General features: G+C 40.9%; 1 protein-coding gene and 1 non-coding gene across 2 annotated transcripts in view; one reads left to right on the top strand and one right to left on the bottom strand.

The window, feature by feature from the left end:
• The window catches only part of LOC126419542 (odorant receptor coreceptor), a 340278-nt gene that overhangs the window by 36894 nt on the left and 282297 nt on the right, over positions 1-21087 (top strand). The gene's annotated exons all lie outside the window — the stretch shown is intronic.
• On the bottom strand, positions 13673-13747 carry Trnas-uga (transfer RNA serine (anticodon UGA)). Its single transcript has one exon. It is a non-coding gene; the product is annotated as a tRNA-Ser (tRNA).

Raw genomic sequence — 21087 nt, 5'->3', positions numbered from 1 at the left:
GCTAACATGTAGTAAAGTGTACCAATGGGAAATGTTATAATAAATCACCGAATATGTGCAAATTTTCATGTTCTCAACATCCACGGAACCTCAACAGGTTGTGGCCCTAGGGACCCACATAACCGATCGTTAAAAGTATCGGGAATGGCCGATTAAAACCCACGTGTTGTGATTCGAAGTCCAGTGTGTACTGCTGTTCACAAAGAAGAATTGTTCGAGTCGACAACTATGGTGACAAATTATCTAATTAATATACTGAAGCTGAAAGGACGTGAGATCTACGGAGACAGGGCGTTCGCTATCGAAAAGTGCTTATTCTCGAAGGAATAGCGAAATGTGTCTCAGAAGTAGTTTAATTGGAAGATTGAAAGGCAAAAGCGAAGATAATTCTTATGATTGACCCATCTTCATAAGTGAAAATAAGAGAAGCACAAACAACAGTGGACTTGTGGAAGAAACTGAAATCAACGTTTGACGACTCTCGTTTCGTGAGAAGAATAAATTTATTGAGAATACTGATATAAACACGTATAGAAAAATGTGATTCAATGACGAGTTAGTGAACCAGTTAGTAGATAATGGTCAGAAATTACGTGGACCTGGTTTTGCTATTAATGATGAATAGATTGGTTTGTTATTTCTATCAGGATTGCCAGAAAAATATTCTGCCATGATAATGGCAATTGAGCATTCAAGAATTCCAGTCACAATGGACGCAATCAAAAGTAAGCTTCTTGACATGGAAGAAGACGACACTACGTCTGGTAGTGCTTTTAGGGCCAAAAGTTGGCAAAGTAATCCAAAGTTTTCTCACCGAAATGGAAATTCAGTGCACAATCAAAACAGGAAGGACGTTGTTTGCTATAAATGCAAGAAACCAGGACATTTTTAAAGAAAATGCCGTAACAGTGACAATAAAACAAGACAAAATGAAACTTCAAATGCGTTCAGTGCAGTGTTTATAGTTGGCTCTTTTGGCATAACTGACTGGTATGTTGATTCAGGTGCTAGTGTGCATCTCACAGCAAATGAAGAATGACTGAAGAACAAAATAAATTATGTCACGATGCAAAAAATGATGACTGCAAACCAGACATAAATCCTAGTGTTGTGCTCAGGAGAGGATGATTTAACATAAGTAGTCTGAAAGAGCTCTTTTTATATTACTGTAAAAAATGTTGTGTATGCTCCATAACTAACTACATATTTGCTGTTTGTGAGCAGTTTGATTGAGCAAGGAAATTTTGTTGAATTAATAGTGACCAGTGCAATACTTATAACAAGCATAATGAATTAGTTGCAACTGCAGATTTCATTAATAGTGTATACAAGCTAAACGTTTACAGATGAAGGCATTTTTTGGGAATGATTACAGCATTTGCTTGGCATAGAAGATTAAAACTGTGTGGTACGCAATGAAGGCAAACAAGCAGAGCAGCCTCTTCCACGTGGAGCCATTAGAGCCTCTAAACCACTTGAAGTAGTACACGCAAATCTGTGGAGACCAATGGAAGTTATGTCTTCAGGTGGTGCAAAGTATTTTCTCATTTGGAAGATGATTACACCGAAATGGGATTTGTATATTTTCTAATAACAAAGAATATAACTTACGAAAAATTTCCAGAATTTCAGGAAATGGTGAAGAATCAGCCAGGAAGAAAAATCAAAACAGTAAGTACAGATGATGGAAACGAATTCTGTTGTGTGTATTTTGACAGTTTGTTGAAAAAACATGGTATTATACATCAGTTATCCAACAGCTATACAGCAGAACAAAACGGTTCGGCAGATAGGCTGAATAGAGCTGCTGTAGAAAAGGTAAAATGTTTACTATCTGATGGTAAACTTGATAATAGATTTTGGGCTGAAGCTGTTAATAGTGCAGTATGTTTGCAAAATAGGCCAGTGAGTTCAAGTTTAGAGAATAAACCACCCTATGAATTATAGACTGGCAAGAAACCCAACATTAGTCATCTCAGAACAATGGGAAGCAAGGTCATGTTGCATGTTCCCAAAGTCAAGAGATGAAAATGGGATATAAAGGGAAAAGAAATGATCTTAGTGGGATACAGCAATACTCCAAAAGGCTACAGGCCTGTGACTAGAATGGAAAATATCAATGATGCAGGAACTGAAATAAAGAATCGTGAAGATATCACCACTTTGTTGGGGGATGATGAAGAAAATGGGAAGTCTGATGTATTAAGAGAGGACTTACATGACATCTCAAAAGAAGCAGTTACATCAGAGAAAGAAACTGATGTTTAAAAATGTGTTACACAAGAAGATGAAGTAAAAAATATTAGATCACAAAGCCAGCTCATACCAAATAGAAGATTCGATGATTATGAGATTTAGTTTTCTGCTGGAACTTCAGATCAACTCGAGGACCCAACAACCCTGCAGGAGGCCCTAAACATTACACATCTTGATGTTAAGACTGCTTTTTTTAAATGGTATTCTAAAAGAAGATATTTTCCTACAACAACGTGAAGGATTAAATCTTTTTAATTATAAAAGAAAAGTTGTGAAGTTAAAAAGGGATGTGTATGGCTTAAAGTAATCAACCAGAGTTTGGAATCAAAGAGTAAATGACGTCTTAAGCTGTCTAGGTTACAAGAGGTCTGATTTAGAACCTTGTTTGCTTACAAAGAATAAAGATAAAAACGTACTTACTATGATAGCTTTATATGTTGATGACATTTATATTTTTTCAAATGATTCAAGGGAGACTGAATTTTTGAAAAGTAAGTTACGTTCAGAGTTCGAAGTAGAGGATTTATGAATGGCTAAAAATTGTTTGGGGATGGAAATAAAATTTGATAAAGCTAAAGGAGTGTTACCCTTAAGTCGGGAGAACTATATTGATCAGTTATTGAGAAGGTTCCATACGACAAACTGCAAAACTGTAAAGACTCTAATTAAAACTAAACTTGGTTTTCTAAATGAAAAAGAAACTAAACCTGATGATGTACCTTATCAAGCCCTAACAGGTAGTTTAATGTGTTTATCAGTACTTACAAGACCTGACATTGAGCAGAGTTCAATAATTCTTGTACTAGAAAGCATTGGATATGTGATAAGCGAATTTGGAAATATCTTAATGGAAGTGAGAATTATGTACTAAAATTTAGAGAATGTGATTTAGAATTATGTGGTTATGTAGATGCTGATTGGGCAAATTGTCCTTTAGACAGAAAATCATACACTGCTTTTATTTTTAAACTATGTGGTTCTGTAGTGTCATGGAAAAGTACAAAGCAAAAGACTGATTCTCTCTCTTGCACAGAGGCCGAGTATATGGCTCTTTCCATAGCTTGTCAGGAGGCCATTTATTTAAGAAACTTGTCACATGAGCTGATAAGCCACAATAAGTGTTTCACATTATTTAATGATAATCAGAGTGCCCTGAATTTATGTGTTGATCCTTCAAATCATAGAAGGTCGAAGCACATTGATGTTCGATGTCATTATATAAGGGAAGTTGTGTCCAATAAAGTTGTAAAAACTCTGCTTACAAACAGCTGATGTCCTGCAGATATAATGAGAAAAGGATTGAGAAAAGAAAAACATTATGATTTCCTGAACTGCTTTGGTCTAGGCATTTTTTAAGAAAATCATTTAAAAGTTTTGAAGTGGGGGTGTTAAGTTTTTCAAACTCATTTAAATGATATCGATATGTGGCGTGCTATGTGTGTGTTATCTTTGACTGTATCTACATCTTTGTTCCTACATGCTGTTCTGTTCAGTTCCGTTTCGTCCATATTCATTGTGTGTGTGCTAACATGTAGTAAAGTGTACCAATGTGAAATGTTATAATAAATTACCTAATGTATACACTTTTATCGTGTTCTCAGTATCCACAGAACCTCAACAAAGATGGTTATATACTGTTAGATAGTTTCTTCCGATCTAGATAGTTACTTATTTGAGTGAAAAGGCCTTATCGAATATTTGACAGTGAAAATCATAAGGCATTTTAATGTTCGTACATTAGATGCATGTTAGGATATTTAACTGACTTTCTCTTGTTTAGATTCTTGAATCTAGTAAGCCTCTACCATTTTGGCAACAAAGGGTAGTAACTACCCTCACAGCCTCCTGCTTTCTTGCTGAGACCGAGGTTTTAAATAGAACCAAGCATGGTTAGTCAACATAACCTCTGTCCTGGAGCAGTCTACGTGCGGTGTCCGCATAGTCAGCGCCCATCACAGAGGATTTCGTGGTAGGCACCGTGTTGGTGAAAGTCTGGCTGTAACACCTCATGTAAGTTATAGAAGGGGGAGCCATTGAAAATCGAGTCTCACGTTTACTGTTCGCAAAACGTATGATATGTATGTGATTCACACAGTCAGAAGACAACCGCCGGCCACCGTGATCGTAACACTGCGAAATGCTACGGCCTGCAGGCTAATTTAACACGGCACCATGTTCGATGTTGCTCCTCAATTCTAATTCTCTCTCTCGTTTCAAGCCAGCGCTGCGTTCTTTGATACCATTTTGTAACTTTTGTTTCTGAATGATTCTTGATCACATGTGAAACCGGATACTGAATACTAAGGCACTCTTTCCTCCCGATTTCAGTGCGTTCGTTTTCTGATATGTATGTACATCTGCAAAAAGGAATAAATTCCAATTAACGAGTGAAATTTGGGATCCTCACATTATTATGATTACGGTACTGCCTTTCCTGGTCACCTTCTTTCCAGTGAAAAGGCTAGATTAATCGGTGGTCAAATTGACTGCTAGATTCACGCTTGTTAAGTAGGATCAGTCAGATGTTCGCAAGGCCACACGACATTGCATAACTTCTTTGGATTCCACTTATTGGAGGAAGTGGTGGACAGGCGAGGTGTACTACCACAATTTTTCTGTGATCCACAGATTTCGAGAAAGATTTTCATTTCGTTCTAGCAAAATGACGTAACAGCCTTAGGAAAGGAAAGCATAGGTTAGTATGGTAAACAATAAGTACAAATGGTCCAAATGGCTCTGAGCACTATGGGACTCAACATCTGAGGCCATCAGTCCCCTAGAACTTAAAACTACTTAAACCTAACTAACCTAAGGACATCACACACATCCATGTCCGAGGCAGGATTCGAACCTGCGACCGTAGCACAATAAGTTCAAAAAGCCTACGGCTTCTATCATATATCTACATAGGAAGGAAGATTATAGTTTATCGTTCCGTTGACAGTGAGGTCATTAGTGACGAAACACAAGCGTGGATTATGAATGGATGGGGCAAGGAAATCGGCCGTGCAACCATGCGGGCATTTGTCTGGAGCGATTCAGGGAAATCACGAAAAAACGAAATCTGGTTGGCCGGACGAAGACTTGAACTGTCGTCCTCCTGAATCCGATTACTGTGTGCCAACCACTGCGGCATCTCGCAAGGTATCAACATAGCCGCAGATTCACAACTGAAGGAGAATCAGGCAAACTGAAATTATTCTCGTGTGCTCTAGAGAAAAGTTTCATACTTTTAAACCGGAAAGTGAAGAAAGCATACGTATTAATGACTGGTATGTCTAACAATTTCACCTTGTGGCTGTCATTTCACTGTGTGCCTCTAGTACAAATGAACTTCAGTAAAGAATGAAAGAAAAAAAAAATTCAAATGGCTCTAAGCAGTATGGGACTCAACATCTGAGGTCATCAGTCCCCTAGACTTAGAACTACTTAAACCTAACTAGCCTAAGGACATCACACACATCCATGCCCGAGGCAGGATTCGAACCTGCGATCGTAGCAGCAGCGCGGTTCCGGACTGAAGCGCCTAGAACCGCTCGTCCACAGCGGCCGGCAATGAAAGAAATTCAGAGAACGAATGCGAACGTACGCCTGAAACTTACCCATAATACGATTAAAATAATGTGTAATAAATTAAAAGGAATTTTTCTAATTAACAATAAGTCGTATAATTAGTTGATGAGTTTCTTTATTTAGTACTTACTTCCTAACTGTGGCCTCGTCCACGTACACAAATGTAACGTGTATTTCACACACACGCACACACACACACACACACACACACACACACACACACACACACAGGTCCACGCGCGCCAAGTTCGGCGTTGGACAACGGTATGGAAACACCATAAATACGAAACATTACCACGCCTAATACAGTGTAGGAAACCCGTTGGCATTCTAAGAGCTTCCAGTCTTCTCGGAATGGACAAGTACAGGTTTCGTTTTGTTTTTCAAAGGAATCATTCTTCTTCCAAAATAGCGGTATGTTCAGGTAACGATGACGTAGGTGGATAGCGATCATGCAACCTCATCTCCAAGGAAGATCAGAAAGGCTCAATGTTACTTAGATCTGGAGACTTTGACCGCCACGGGAGATCTCACAGCTCATCTTCGTGCACACAAAACCAGTCCTGGACGATGAAAGCTGTATGAAGACGGACCCTGTCGCCTTGAGACACAGCATCACCATTGGGGAACAAACATTGTACCACGAGATGGACTTCATCAACTAAAATAGTCATATAATGCGACCTTGTATAGTACCCACGTGACCCGTGGAATACCGCGATATGGCTGTCAAATCATCACCGACCTGTTCTCATGTTTCACACTTTGGACGTAATCTCAGCCAGAAGCTGGAAACAGTGTGTAACAAGATTCATTACCCCAAATCACTGTCTTCCGTTGCTGCAAAGCTCAGGGGCAGTAGGTTGGGCACCACGTTTTCCTGTGACGGGCATTTACACCACTGATGAGGGGTTTTAGAATTCCATCTCACCCTGTAATTCACAGCTTATGGAGTGCCCTTCGTGTTGTTATGGTGTTGACAGTGTCTGCCAGAGCGATATTCAGTTCCGCGTTGACTTTTGCAGCTGACGTCCTCTTATTTTTCGTCACAATCCTGATCAATGACCGTCTGTCACGATCACTCAGTGTCCTCTTTCGTCCACGTTGCGACTTAGCAGATAATGTTTTCCCGATTTCTCTGTAAATGGCATAAATGTTCGCTTAGCGCCTCTTGAAACAGCAAATATTTCGACTACTTTGTTTACAGAAGCACCCACCACAATTTGCATATGTTAGATTTCACTTAGAACTAACATCATGCCCGTACAAGTATACAGAGGGTAGGCTTGACCATGACTGATATTGCAAATTTTTAAGAACATGTCAGGTGCTACTAGGGAACAAATACAACAGCGTCTCCTGCAGGTATGCCTAGCAAAGGTGTACGAAAAGTTTGTGCTGTGAACCTCAACTCCTGAACAAAAACGTTTGCTCGTGGACACCTGCCGCAGCTTGATTGAAATGCAAAATACGTGCAATTGTCTGTGTAAAATATGGTTATGGATGACAAGATTCGCTCTTATCAGTACAAACTTACAACAAAACGAAAAAGTGCAGAAATTCACATCAAGGTAATTAGTTTGATTGCCTTCCGATCAGTCACCCAGAGAGCTGGGATCACTAATGTCGTGTTGGCATCATGTCAATGAACAACTGAATCCGCTGTCCACTACTGTATAGCTGGCTGAGATGAAGATTTCGTTTTAGGATTTCGCCCAAATACTTTGAGTAAGTCCGAAATAGCAGATACCATATTCGTATAGGTAAGGCTAACGGCCAATGACCTTCTTCAGTATGGATGCACTCACATTGCCCGAACTCTTACGGGAATCGGTAGATCGACTGCCACGAGTAATGAGTATAGTGGGCAGGGGAACTACAAATGTGTGTCGACAGTAAGATGGAAATGTGCGTCTCACGGGGAGCGTGCCAGAGATAAGGCCCTACAGTCGCACTATCCTCTGTGTCCTCGGTCGCTTAGACATGTCTGAAAGAACAGATACCATCCTCATGTTGAGGAATTTGTCTCCTCTCTCAACTTGGGGCAGCCTGTTCACGTTGCTTTCTGTTGTTTTTGAAAGCTCGACAAGCTTTCGTATTTCCTTGTTGCGGCGCCATCTCTTCCCTAAATTCTTTTCTGTCGTGCGATTCTTTTCTGTCTGCTTTGGCGTTCCCATCTCCCTTTTGCACTTCCGTCCTGTCAGTTTCTGCTTCTTTCCTATCTGCCTGGTCCCTCCTGTCTCTCTCTTGTTCTCTCCTGTCTCTCTTCTTCATTTCTTTGCTGCCTTTCTCGACCATTTCTAGCATCTGTTTCATCCAGAATGTGCTTTACCACGGACACCTTCCCACAACACTTTCGTCTTGACAGCCTCATGTAACCTCATCAGGAGGATCCGGTATTGTTGTCCTGTGACGGGTTGACCCTTAAGAACATAATCTGCTATCACCACACCCCGGTAGTCCAGAAAATCACTCAACATCACTTTCCCTGATGATAGATGATTCATCGTTTATTTCCGCAGTAGTGCATCTATTCGTTTCCACTGCCTGCCTTGCTACCGTGTCTCGGGCTGAGACAGCGGCTAATTTTACTCTGCTGGCTCACTTCAGTGCGATTTTTGAGTGGGGGCAAGCAGTCACAAAACCCAACGGACAGCAATCTTTGTCATGTTCAAAATATCGTGGAAGCTGCTGAAAACAGATCTATGACCGATTTACACTTTTTCTACTGTCACCTTAATTCAGATTCTCCAAACACTATGACCTCCACTTCTCTTATGACTATTTGTTTTTCGCAGAGAGATGGTCTGCTACCTCGTTCTTCGTTATTCAACTTGTTCTGTAAGGTCAGGCCACGGCTGCTCTTGCACGGCTACTTGTCAGTGGCACAACAAATGAAACGTAAGTTTACAGGCTGCAACGGACAATATTCCTTTTATGAAGTACATGGTGGCTCTGGACCCACATACAAATATCGTTATGATGATTACTAATATCCCTCTCACTGATCTTGTACTTAATTTTAGAACATGTGGAGGGCATTCGCCGAATTGTGCGAACGTTATCGATTCTGTAATCGATATGGTGTCGAAAGTTCATCGTTATTGGCGTTTTTGCATGACACCGTTCGGTTGTATAGGATCGTTATTTTTGTCACCTGAGGCCGCCCAGTGTTTTGGTCTCTCCCAGTCCGCTGGAAGGTTAGCTGTATCGCTGCGCGCTGGGCGGATTTTTCTAACCCCTCGTCGGTTCTCCACCCCAGGCAGCATTTCCCTTTCTATATGGGCAATGGCCTTTCATGTAGGAAGTGTTCCTTGCATAAACGCGTACCTTACTACAGTCGGTGGTCATGCCTCAGCCCAAACATTCATGGTAGCAGAAAACTTGTTTACTGCTATAGTTCAATAAAATGGATGTAAGGTTGCTCGCCCGTATTACTAATCAAACACTATAACAGAAATATAGCAAAATAATACAAAATAGCCAAAAAAGGTATGCTACATTACTTTCCATTACTTTGATAACTCATGTGTGGCACTTGACGACCTATACCTAACACAGTGAAATCTACATAACTTTTCTGTCTCTTATCAGTCTATAAAATTGTCATTATGAGCGAATATATTACGTAGACATTCGCATTGCACTGTGTCTATTGCTCCGTAATAAAGACTATTAAATCGGAAATGTTGTCCTCTGAACGGAACTCGCGGTTCTGTGCTCCGTTGCTTAATGCAGCATATGCTGGCACAGCAGGGACAGCTGAGCTGTGCCAACGACACATGTTTACCGCCTGTCGGCGGAAGGATTTCCATTTCCGCCAGTTCTTAAAGTAGTCCCCAGTTGACAGCGCTCTCTTTGTCGGATGGCTACACTATTGGTGGACGAATGCGAAACGCTGATGAATCTGTCGGTGGAATCAGAAATTAGTCCCGAATAGAGAGCGTTACGTGGAGGTTGCTGCTCGGAGCTCACACGTGCCAGGCGAATAATTCTGTCTGTGTGGCGGAGGGAAGTCTCTTATGGTACTTCTTGAGCAAAAAAAAAAAAAAAAAAAAAAAATAGCTCTAAGCATTATCGGACTTAACATCTGAGGTCATCAGTCCCCTAGACTTACTTAGAACTGCTTAAACCTAACAACCTAAGGACATCACACACATCCATGCCCGAGGCAGGAATCGAACCTGCGACCGTAGCAGCCGCATGGTTCCGGACTGAAGTGCCTAGAACCGCTCGTCCACAGCGCTTCGTGAGCCATGCACACAACACTTTAGTTGTGCTAACTCATTACCACCCGTAATTTTCAGAACATCAATGATACCTTGTACTCAAACTGCTCGCTATCACTGGTTGATGATGTTTGGGTTGTGGGACGCTCAATTGCTCGGTCATCAACGGCCGTACGAAGTCCCAATTGTTACACAGTCCCATTTTTTCATAGTCCACTCTATCCAGTGCCACAAATGATGATGATGATGATCAAATGATGAGGACAACACAAACACCCAGTCCCCGGGCAGAGAAAGTCCCCAGCCCGGCCGGGAATCGAACTTGGGACCCCGTGATGCAGAGGCAGCAACGCTAGTCATTAGACCACGAGCTGTGGACTCTCGATTTTATTGGATAAATAGCACGGTTGCGAAAATATATTCGTTTCTTAGCAAAAATCCCGAGCAGTAAGGGAGCATTACGAAGGGTAGTGGGACTAGTGATCACAAGATTGTTGCAGCTAGACTGAATACCGTAACATTCAAATCCACCAAAAGTAAACGCAAACTATATCTACCCAGAAAAAAATATAAAAATTCGCTTGGCGCATTCGTAAGAGACAGCCTGCATTCCTTCCCAATTATGAAAGTTCAGAGCAAATGTGGCTTAAATTTAAAGAAACAGTATCGCCAGAAGTGAAGGTATTTATACCACTTACATCAACAATAGACGGAAGTGACCCCGCATGTTAACTAAAAGGTCGGAACAAGTTTTACGGGAGCTCGAAACTCAGCACGAAACGAACTTTAACCCGAGATGCTTTTAATAGTTTCCACAACGAAACACTCTATCGACATATGGCAGAAAAGCCAAAGCGATTCAGGTCGTAGATGACGTACACCACCGGCAAGACACAAGCAATAACTTCAGCGAGCGATAGCAGAGGGTATGATACCGATGACAGTACCCTCCAAAGCGGAGTCACTAAATATGATTTTCCGAAATTCCTTCACAAAATAAGATGAACTGAATATTCCAGAATTGGCATCATGAATTGCCGTAGACACGAGTAACTTAGAAGTAGATACCTACGGTGTAACACAGCTGCTTAAATCAATTAATAAAGGCAAATCCTACGGTTCAGAATGTATACCAGTTACATTTCAGGGTATGCACATATAACAGCTCCGTATTTAACAATCACATATGGCCACTTGCTCCACGAAACATCCTTTCCTATTTTCCTATTCAGTTTAAGAGAAGCCTAAAGGATTTATTGGTGGCCATATATATATACGTGTGTGTGTGTGTGTGTGTGTGTGTGTGTGTGTTTAGAAAGGAAAAGAGGAGTAATCCGATGAATCACAGGATTTTGGAGCATATACTGCGTTCGAATACTATGAATAACCTCGAGAAATAGACCTGTTTATACACAGTCAGCGTGGATTAAGAAAGTAGATTTCCAAAAGATTTTCGATAATCTTCTTCATAAACGGCTATAATGAAATTGCGTGCCTATGAGGTATTGTCTCAGTTGTGCGATTGGATTCGTGACTTCCTGTTGGAACAGTTCGTAGTAACTGACCAAAAGTTATCGCGTAAAAGATGAATCATATGTTGCGTTCCTCAGCGAACTGTTATAGGCCCTGTGCTGTTTCTAATCTATATTAATTATTTAGATGAAAATCTGAGCAACTTGTTAGTTTGTTTGCAGACGATGCTGCCATTTACCGTGTAGTAAAGTAATCAGAAGACTAAACCCAATTGCAAAATGATTTAGAGAAGATATCCGTATGGTGTGAAAATGGGCAATAGACCCTAAATAGCGAAACATGGAAGTCATCGGCATGGGTACTAAAAGGACCCCGTTAAATTTCGGTTACACACTAAACCACAGAAACCTGAACACTGTTTATTCAACTAAATACCTAGGAATTACAATTACAGACACCTTGAATTGGAAAAAAATATGTATTAATTTGTGGGGAAGACAAACCAAAGACTGTGTTTTGTTAGCTGAACACTTAGAAGACGCAAGAGGTCTACTAAAAACGCTTCCTACACTACGCTTTCCGGTACTCTGCTAGAGTATTGGTGTGCAGTATGGGGTCCTTACCAGATTGGGTTAATGTAGGCTATCGAAAAAGTTCAAAGAAGGGCAGCTCGTTTTGTATTATTGCGAAGTAGAGGAGTGAGTGTCACGGATATGATACTTAAGTTGGGGTGGCAATTGTTAAAACAAAGGTGTTTCTCGTTCCGGCGAGATCCTTTCGCAAAATTTCAAAGTCCAACATTCTCCTTCGAATGCGAAAATATTTTCCTTACATGCACGTACATAATGAGAAATGATCATTGTAATAAAATAAGAGAAATCACAGCTAGCACGGGAAGAGTTAGGAGTTCGACTTGCCCACGCGTTGTTTGAGAATGGAACGGTAGAGAAATAGTGTGAGAGAGTGTTTTGATGAACCCTCTGCCAAGCACTTGAGTGTGAAAGGCAGAGTATTCGGGTAGATGTGAATGTTCGTGCATACAAACGGGCAATAATCTAGTAACCACGGTAAAGAAAAAGTAGAAAGCATCCCAGTGGTCAGGTTATTTGGAATAGTTTCAGTTAAGGCACTTATTTTAGTTACCGAAACTTTCAAGGTAATAAAACCCTCGGGACAGCGGTTACTGCATACTGCGTCCCCACAAACTCCTTTCGTTTAGTAGTCCATTTAACCTGTAGACTGGAAAAGCGTTTTAAGCTGATAACTTAGTTTGGTAATTGGGAACATACCGGTAGTACGGTTTGTAATGGATTAAAAAATGCTTTGTCCAGTTAACAGTTTCATTAACTCCTTCACACAAATCCGCTGCGTCTTGTCACAATCCGCGCGGTTCCCCCCGTCGAAGGTTCGAGTCCTCAATCGGGCACGGGTGTATGTGTTGCCCACAGTGTAAGTTAGTTCAACTTAAATTAAGTAGTGTGTAAACTTATGGACCGATGAACTAAGCAATTTGGTCCCATTAGATGTTACCACAAATTTAAAAATCTTTTTACAGTAACGCTTGATACACAAAGCAGTACCTACTGAACCACGTGCTGAAGGCAACCGTGCGTGGTTATCACCGAGTGGCTTAGCGCGTTACAGAGGGTGGACATAAATATCAAAAAATCTCGAGAAAAGAATGCTTGAAGATAAAAGCAGATGCTAGCCAAGCCCGCAGGTTTTACTATCGTATCCGACCACGAACAGCATCTTTGCAGTGTCCTCAATATGTTGCAACTGTCAGTCGTGATCAGAACAGTATTGTGTCCAGAATGAGATTTTCACTCTGCAGCGGAGTGTGCGCTAATATGAAACTTCCTGACTGATTAAAACTTTCGCCGGAAAGTGCTCTACCAACTGAACTACCCAAGCACTACTCACGACCCCTCCTCACAGCTTTACTTCTGCCAGTACCTCGTTTCCTAGCTTCCAAACTTCACAGAAGCTCTACTGCGAACCTTGCAGAACTAGCACTCCTGGAAGAAAGGATATTGCGGAGACATGGCCTAGCCATAGCCTATGGGATGTTTCCAGAATGAGATTTTCACTCTGCAGCGGAGTGTGCGCTGATATGAAACTTCCTGGCAGATCAAAATTGTGTGCCGGGCCGAGACTCGAACTCGGGACCTTTGCCTTTCACAGGCAAGTGCTCTACCAACTGAGCTACCCAAGCACGACTCTCGAGCCGCCCTCACAGCTTCAGTTCTGACAGTAACTCCTCTCCTACCTTCCAAACTTCGCAGAAGCTCTTCTGCGGAACTTGCAGAACTTGCACTCTTGGAAGAAAGGATATTGTGGAGACATGGCCTAGCCACAGCCTAGGGGATGTTTCTAGAATGAGATTTTCACACTTCAGCGGAGTCCCGAGTTCGAGTCTCCGTCCGGTACCCAGTTTTAATGTGTCAGGAAGTTTCAGAACAGTATTGTATGTACATGTGAGTACATTATGTCGGAGATCAGTGCCTTCGCATGTGGGAAAATTGTTGTCCCTCGTTTGGTGGGTGCTTCCGTAGCTAACGTAGCCTAAATGCTTAGTGTTTCAAGAGGCACGTATCGAAGATTTATAGCACATACACAGAAAGCGCAGACACATCTTTACGCTAAGTCTTAACGCGGACGAAAGTCTGTGTAGAGTGTCCATGATTCAGGGTGACGAAAAATAAACAGGACGACAGCTGCGTATGTCACTGCAAAACTGAATGTTCCACTGGCTAATCAAAAGGAGGTGAAGGGAGCTCCATAAGTAGGGAACTTCAGGGCGAGTTGGAATTCTAAAATCGCTCATCAGTGACGCAGACTGTCCCTAACAGGAAAACTGGTGCCGCAGCCGTAAAACATGTACTACGGACGAATAGAAGGAAGATATTTTGAGATGAGTCTTGTTTCATACTGTTTCCAATTTCTGGCCAGTTTAAGTCCAAAAGGTGATTATTTCGGCAGCCATATCGTGGCGTTCCAATTGTCTTCATGGTTATTCTGCAAGGTCGCATTAATGCCAGGGATTAGACGACCATTTTGGCTGACCAGGTCCATCCCACGGTACAGTGTTCGTTTCCCAATGCTGGTGCTGTGTTCCAAGACGACAGGGCCCTTGTTGACATACCTGCCACGGTCTACGATTGATTTTGTGAACACGAAGGTGAACTGCCGCATCGCCACTGGGCACCACAGTCACCTCATTTCAGTATTACTGAGCCTTTATGGCCTACTTTTGGTGATAAAAGTGCGTGATCACGATCCACTTCCATCATCATTACCAGATCTAGCGACCATATTGTGGAAAGAATAGTATAAGATTCTCTTTATAAGCTCACGGGACTCGGATTTATCCTTTCCGAGACGACTGGAAGCTGTTTTGAATCCCATAGGTTTTCCTACACCCTTTTAGGCGTGGTAATGAGTTGATGCTACCATATTTTTGTCCACCCGGCAAAGACTTCGCACTTTGTTTATTCTACGACGCCGGCCCACTCGCACTCACGACTCAACGCTTTTGACGTCCACGACATCTGCACTACGTCTGGCGTCACATCATATGGCGACATATGGCGACATATGATGAATTATATTTTATCAAACCGTATTTTACCTGTTATAGATTGACACAGGAATTTTATTTACCTGGTCTGTTCCATTATGGTCTGCAGCAGACTACTACGATCTTGCATCACAATCTACATCTACATGATTACTCTGGTATTCAGTGCCTGGCAGAAGCTTCAATGAACCACCTTCAAGCTGTCTCTCTATCGTTCCACTCTCGAACGGTGCGCGGAAAAACGAGCACTTAAATGTTTCTTTGCGAGCCCTGATTTCTCTTATTTTATCGTGGTGATCATTTCCCCCTATGCAGGTGGGTGTCAACAGAATTTTTTCGCGATTGGAGGAGAAAACTGGTGATTGAAATTTCATGAGACGATCTCGTCTAAACGAATAACGCCTTTGTTTTAATGAATGCCACTCCAAATCTCGTATCATGTCTGTGGCACCATCTCCTCTACTTCGTGATAATACAAGACCAGCTGCCCTTCTTTGTACTTTTTCGATGTCATCCGTCAGTCCCACCTGATAAGGATCCCACACCACACAACAATACTACAGAATAGGGCGGACAAGTGTGGTGTAAGCAGTCTATGTGATCTTTCCAATTTAAGTTATTTGTAATTGTAATCCCAAAGCATTCACTTGAATTTACAGCTTTCAGATTTGTGTGACTTATCGCGTAATCGAAATTTAGCGGATTTCCTTTAGTATTCATGTGAATAACTTCATACTTTTCTTTCTTCAGGATTAATTGCCTCTTTTCGCACCATACATATTAGACCTGTTGCACCTTCTATGATTCTGCCAGTGAATCGTAGTCTTTGGTTTGCTCTACCCACAACATTATCTATGTTATCGTTCCAATTTAAGTTATTTGTAATTGTAAACCCAAAGCATTTACTTGAATTTACAGCCTTCAGATTTGTGTGATTTATTGCATAATCGAAATTTAGCGGATTTCCTTTAGTATTCATGTGAATAATTCATACTTTTCTTTCTTCAGGATTAATTGCCACTTTTCGCACCGTACATATGTCTTATCCAAATAATTTTGCAATTCGTTCTGGTGATCTGATGACTTTAAAAGATGGTAAATGACAGCATCATCTGCAAACAATCTAAGATGGCTATTCAGATTGTCTCCTATGTGGTTAATATATATATATATATATATATATATATATATATATATAAAAAATCACGAACAATAGAGGGCCCATAACACTACCCTGGGGAACGCCGGATATTACTTCCGTTCTACTCGATGATTTACCGTCTATTACTACGAACTGTGACCTTTCTGACAGGAAATCACGAATCCAGTGGCACAACTGAGGCGATATTCCATAGGCACGCAGATTGGTTAGAAGACGCTTGTGAGGAACGATGTCGAAAGCTTCTGGAAATCTAAAATTTCTGACAGATATTTTTTGCATTATGTTGTTGACAAAGCTAGACAAAAAATACCTTTTTGTTATGCCTTTGCATTGTGACAGTTTACTATGTTTATAGAACTTCTTAGTGTATTGCAAAATCGTGTCGTATCCACTCTTATAGTCTTCATAAATTTATAGTACTACACTTCATAGTTTTTAACGTAAGCCTCAATAATCAGCTTGGAGAAGTCAGCTTCTCGAAACGCAGACAAATATCAGTTACGTTTGCCAGTAATTCCATCGATGGCTGATATCTGCATTAGTTGCTAGCCTACTCTTTCTACAGAATGATCACAAAGTCCCCTTACCGCCTATGACGTGTCGACATATGTCACATTGTATTAACCTGGTATCACAGCAGAGGACAACTCAGAGGTAGATTGACTATTCTTTGTTGTTTATTGCAGAGTGTTTGGGTGTAAACCATCGTTTTCACTACGCATATGCTTCTCCTCCATGCACGACGTGAAATTCTCCTCAACTTCGCTGGCGTGATGACAAAAAGTGCACGTCGAACAGTATCCTTAAGTTCGTCAGCTGTCTCGTAAAGTGTGGCGGCAAACTTGTGTTAAATGAACCCTCATAACGCATTGTCGCAAGATGACAGATCAGGACTTCGGGGTGGCCACTCCAAAGGTGCAGGCAGGTGGACATAGCCGCGTCCAACCCGTTTATCAGGAAAGACCCCATTGAGATACTCTCTGACGGGGTAGCATAATGGGCTGGTACTCCATTCTGCTGGAACCATACGCGACCGAGCTGTCCTGATGTTGCAGATGTGGAATAAACAAATCACGTAACGCGGTGAGACACGGAGTGCCATTCACAGTACCTCAAAAGAAATACGGACCTGCCAAGTGAGTTACAGACGTTGTAGGCCAGATCATGGCATGTGGTGAGTTGTTTTCAAGTTCCTCACAAAAAAGTGTATTTTTCGTTCTCCAGAAATAAATGTTTCATTTGCACTGCGATATATTGCACATTTGTTCGACAAAAACACTTTTTCCCTTGAAGGAAGAATTGTGAAGACATCGAACATTCACCCACAAGCCTGATGACGTTTTTACATCTCATTATCGCTCAATTCGTTTACGAAGGGAGATTTTAATGCCTTTAACTTCTAATAATTCTTTATATGTTCTTGTAATGTCGAGTATGGAACTCCCAGTTCACGTGACCGCTGTTCACGAATGGACTCTTTTGGTGGACATTCAACAGACGCCGCAGCCTCCACACACGTTTCCAGTCTCGTCAGTCGTCCTGACCGGGGCTTATCTTTCATGAAACGAGTTCCAAACAGCTTTTTCTCCCTCCGTAGAACTGTTGATTTTGGCGGTGAAGGCTTCTGAAACCTTACAGCGAAATTATGCTCAGTATCTCTCATTGAGTTTCCCGTATGGTCTCGTTCGAGAGCCCACGTACTCGTTACTACTTCTCCATGATGTATGCCATGATTTCGATGTATATCCGCACCCATATCAATAAGAAAGAACAATTCACTACTATCTATGTAATGCATAGCACGGAATGGAACTTCGTGATCTCTCTGTACTTGGTAAATGCAAGAGGAAGAACAATCTTGTCTGTCGGTCACTTTGAGTCACTACACGGTCTAAGCACATCTTGATCCAAAAGTTTCAGTTTCCTTACGGAGAGGGACTTCTCCTTACTAAATAAAATGTAAATGTCGTGTGACTGGTGACTCCCGTCGGGTAGACCATTCGCCGGGTGCAAGTCTTTGGATTTGACGCCACTAAGGCGGCTTGCGCGTCGATGGGGATGAAATGATGATGACTAGGACGACACAACACCCAGTCCCTGAGCGAAGAAAATCTCCGACCCAGCCGGGAATCGAACCCGCGCCCTTAGGATTGACGTTCTGTCGCGCTGACCTCTCAGCCACCGGGGCGAACTTTTTTTTTCCTTACAATATGACGAGAAATGATAAGACACAACTGTGACAGGCAGTTTTAGTGTCTTAGACAATGCTGGTTATGTTTTTTCAATGAAAGTTTAAAAATCTAGGACATTACATCTGTTGGCTTAAACTAGTGAAATAAATTTTATTAACCGTTACCTTCCTAATTCGTACTGCTGAGTAGAGCAGTTCGTCAGTGATACGGGCTCTGTGCTAACTTCAGCAAGCCCTGGAAAAGATTACAGACATGTACCTGCTAACGAATAAAACGTCCACAGTTTTTTTGCAGCTTCGCTACTGTTGCGGTGCCAAGCGACTAGCCTGTATAAACCCTCTAAAAATGGATATGGAGTGATGAAGTACGTTCAGATGAGTCCCTAGTTCTGAGCTTATTGAATTAGTATAAATTGTAGCAGCAATCAGAAATAAAAGCAGAAATAGCATTTTTTCACTTTCCAAAGGATGCTGAGAAGTAAGTAAATAATGTAATGAATTACAAATGCTGATTTTAAATTTTTTAGTTAAATATTTAAGACATGAGAGATATTGTTCAATATTTCTATTCGTTTGTACTATCTTCAGAGGTTCTCCTCTTAATGGGACTGGCACTATTTTAACCAACTTTTCGTGATGACACTACTGTATAGGTGTGTAAAAGTTGTCCGTATTCAAATAAGCATATCAATCAACAACTTTTTCGATACTTGGTTTTGTACCTTAAATCTCCCACAAAGTGTACATATATTCTTGTCGTTACCTAGTAGACTGCATAAGGAAATGCATGCATCCTTTTTCAAGTAATATTAATATGGGCGTGTATATACTACTAATAAACTTTTGAAATTAGCAGATTATAAGAAAGTTAATGGATGCAAGGAGACTTTTTGATTTCGTTATGTTATCCTCATACCATCGAAAAGATAGACTACTATTAATGTACGGATAGTGTAAAAATGTTTTGAGGAAAAATACTCGAAAAAGAAGTACAAACGGCGATCAGAATGTACGGGCGAAACCACAGAAACACTCATAATCATTTGCTTTTGAACTCTAACACATCAGGTTACATTTCGTGTCTCGTTGCAAAAGATTTCCGATGGTCCGAGTACGAGTCGGATACTGTGAACCGTTACGATACACTGCATTCAGATTCAATCGTTTTACCATCACATCAGCAGTAAGGACGGTTATTACTTTAATTACATTTGCATAACTGACTTAGCAAAATCACCGACTCATTTAGTGACTAGCAAATAAAGAAGTATAAATAACAAGAAGAGCATATTTTCAAATTACATGTTATGCCATTCGTTTCTTACTACAGGCTAGCCGCTTGGAGTCGTAGCATCGCTGCAGCTGTCAGTTTTTTTTCCATTTTTCCCCTGTAGAGATTCCCGACCGCTTGTCATATACTGTGGTAGCACACGGAGCAGGTTGAGGAGGTAAACAAAGTTATCGCGTAAAGTCTACCTACGTGGATTTTATCATTGTTAGTAGAGCAACGGTACATCAAAAATTTTAACTGTCAGTAATAAATCTCAAATGACTCGTTTCTGAATTAGGACTCCCAGTCTAAAACTGATACACTTTCCTTCTACATCATCACTGAGAGTTCATGATATCATTATCGTTGTAATACCCTCTACATGTTACGCTCTCTTAATAGGCTCCCCGCGACGCGTGTTAAAAAAAGGATTTTATGTTTTTTAAAAAAATAATCATAATATTAATAAGTGAAAACGAAAATTGAAGTAACGATTTAAATATTAATTACACAGGGAAGCAAATGAAACTTACCTAATTTGAAAGGTACTTTGCCACGAATTGCGCTAAGAAAAAAATCACGTGTGTACCTAGCCACTAAGAGTGTTAAAAGAACCAGATGCTTCGATATTTATAAATTTGATTACGCCTTCTCTATCATACATTTAAGACTCCAATACATGAACCTCGAAGATTGAAGTGCTTGCAATCTTCACCCTGCCTACTGATCAGGTGCTATAGTAGAAATGACACGTGAAGGTAGCAACGGTTCGTGAAAATGCAGTCTACGGACGCTCATGTTTAAATGCTGAAGTTAGCTCATTTGCAGTAACACAAGCTAATCGCGCAACTACAGTGCCACAACTGCTACGTCGTTGACGTTGTCGAAAGTGGAAAACGAAACATGATAACGGAGTAGTTGAGGGAAACAAACATTATTTGAGATCACCGTTTTTTCACTTGCTTTTGTCTAAGATTAGACGGACCCAACTTTATGTTCGTTAGACGCGGTTGCGACAAACTTTGAAGCGCTCCTAATTTTCAGTTTCTTCATTTTGATGGTTATTATCTCCCTTATTATATGGAAACTATATTTGTTTTACGCTATGCCTTGAAGGAGAACACGGGTCGGACTGAAAGGTGAAGAAATGGAGTGACACAGTTTTTGAATAGACGATAATTCTACTATTGTTTTGAAAGATAATTTTTTAAGTTATAATTGCAGTTTGATGAATTTACAGTGCAGAATTTGTAATGAAAATCATTTCAAATCTGAGTTTACTTTATTTCAATACAACGAAATTTAAAATAATGTTGCCATAAAGAAAAAGTTAGTTTGGTGCTGATAACACAA

This window comes from Schistocerca serialis, chromosome 9 (genome assembly GCF_023864345.2).
Source record: "Schistocerca serialis cubense isolate TAMUIC-IGC-003099 chromosome 9, iqSchSeri2.2, whole genome shotgun sequence".
NCBI classification, from domain to species: Eukaryota; Metazoa; Arthropoda; class Insecta; order Orthoptera; family Acrididae; genus Schistocerca; species Schistocerca serialis.
The sequence above is the reverse complement of the archived record's forward strand: the minus strand, read 5'-3'. Positions and strand labels throughout refer to the sequence as shown.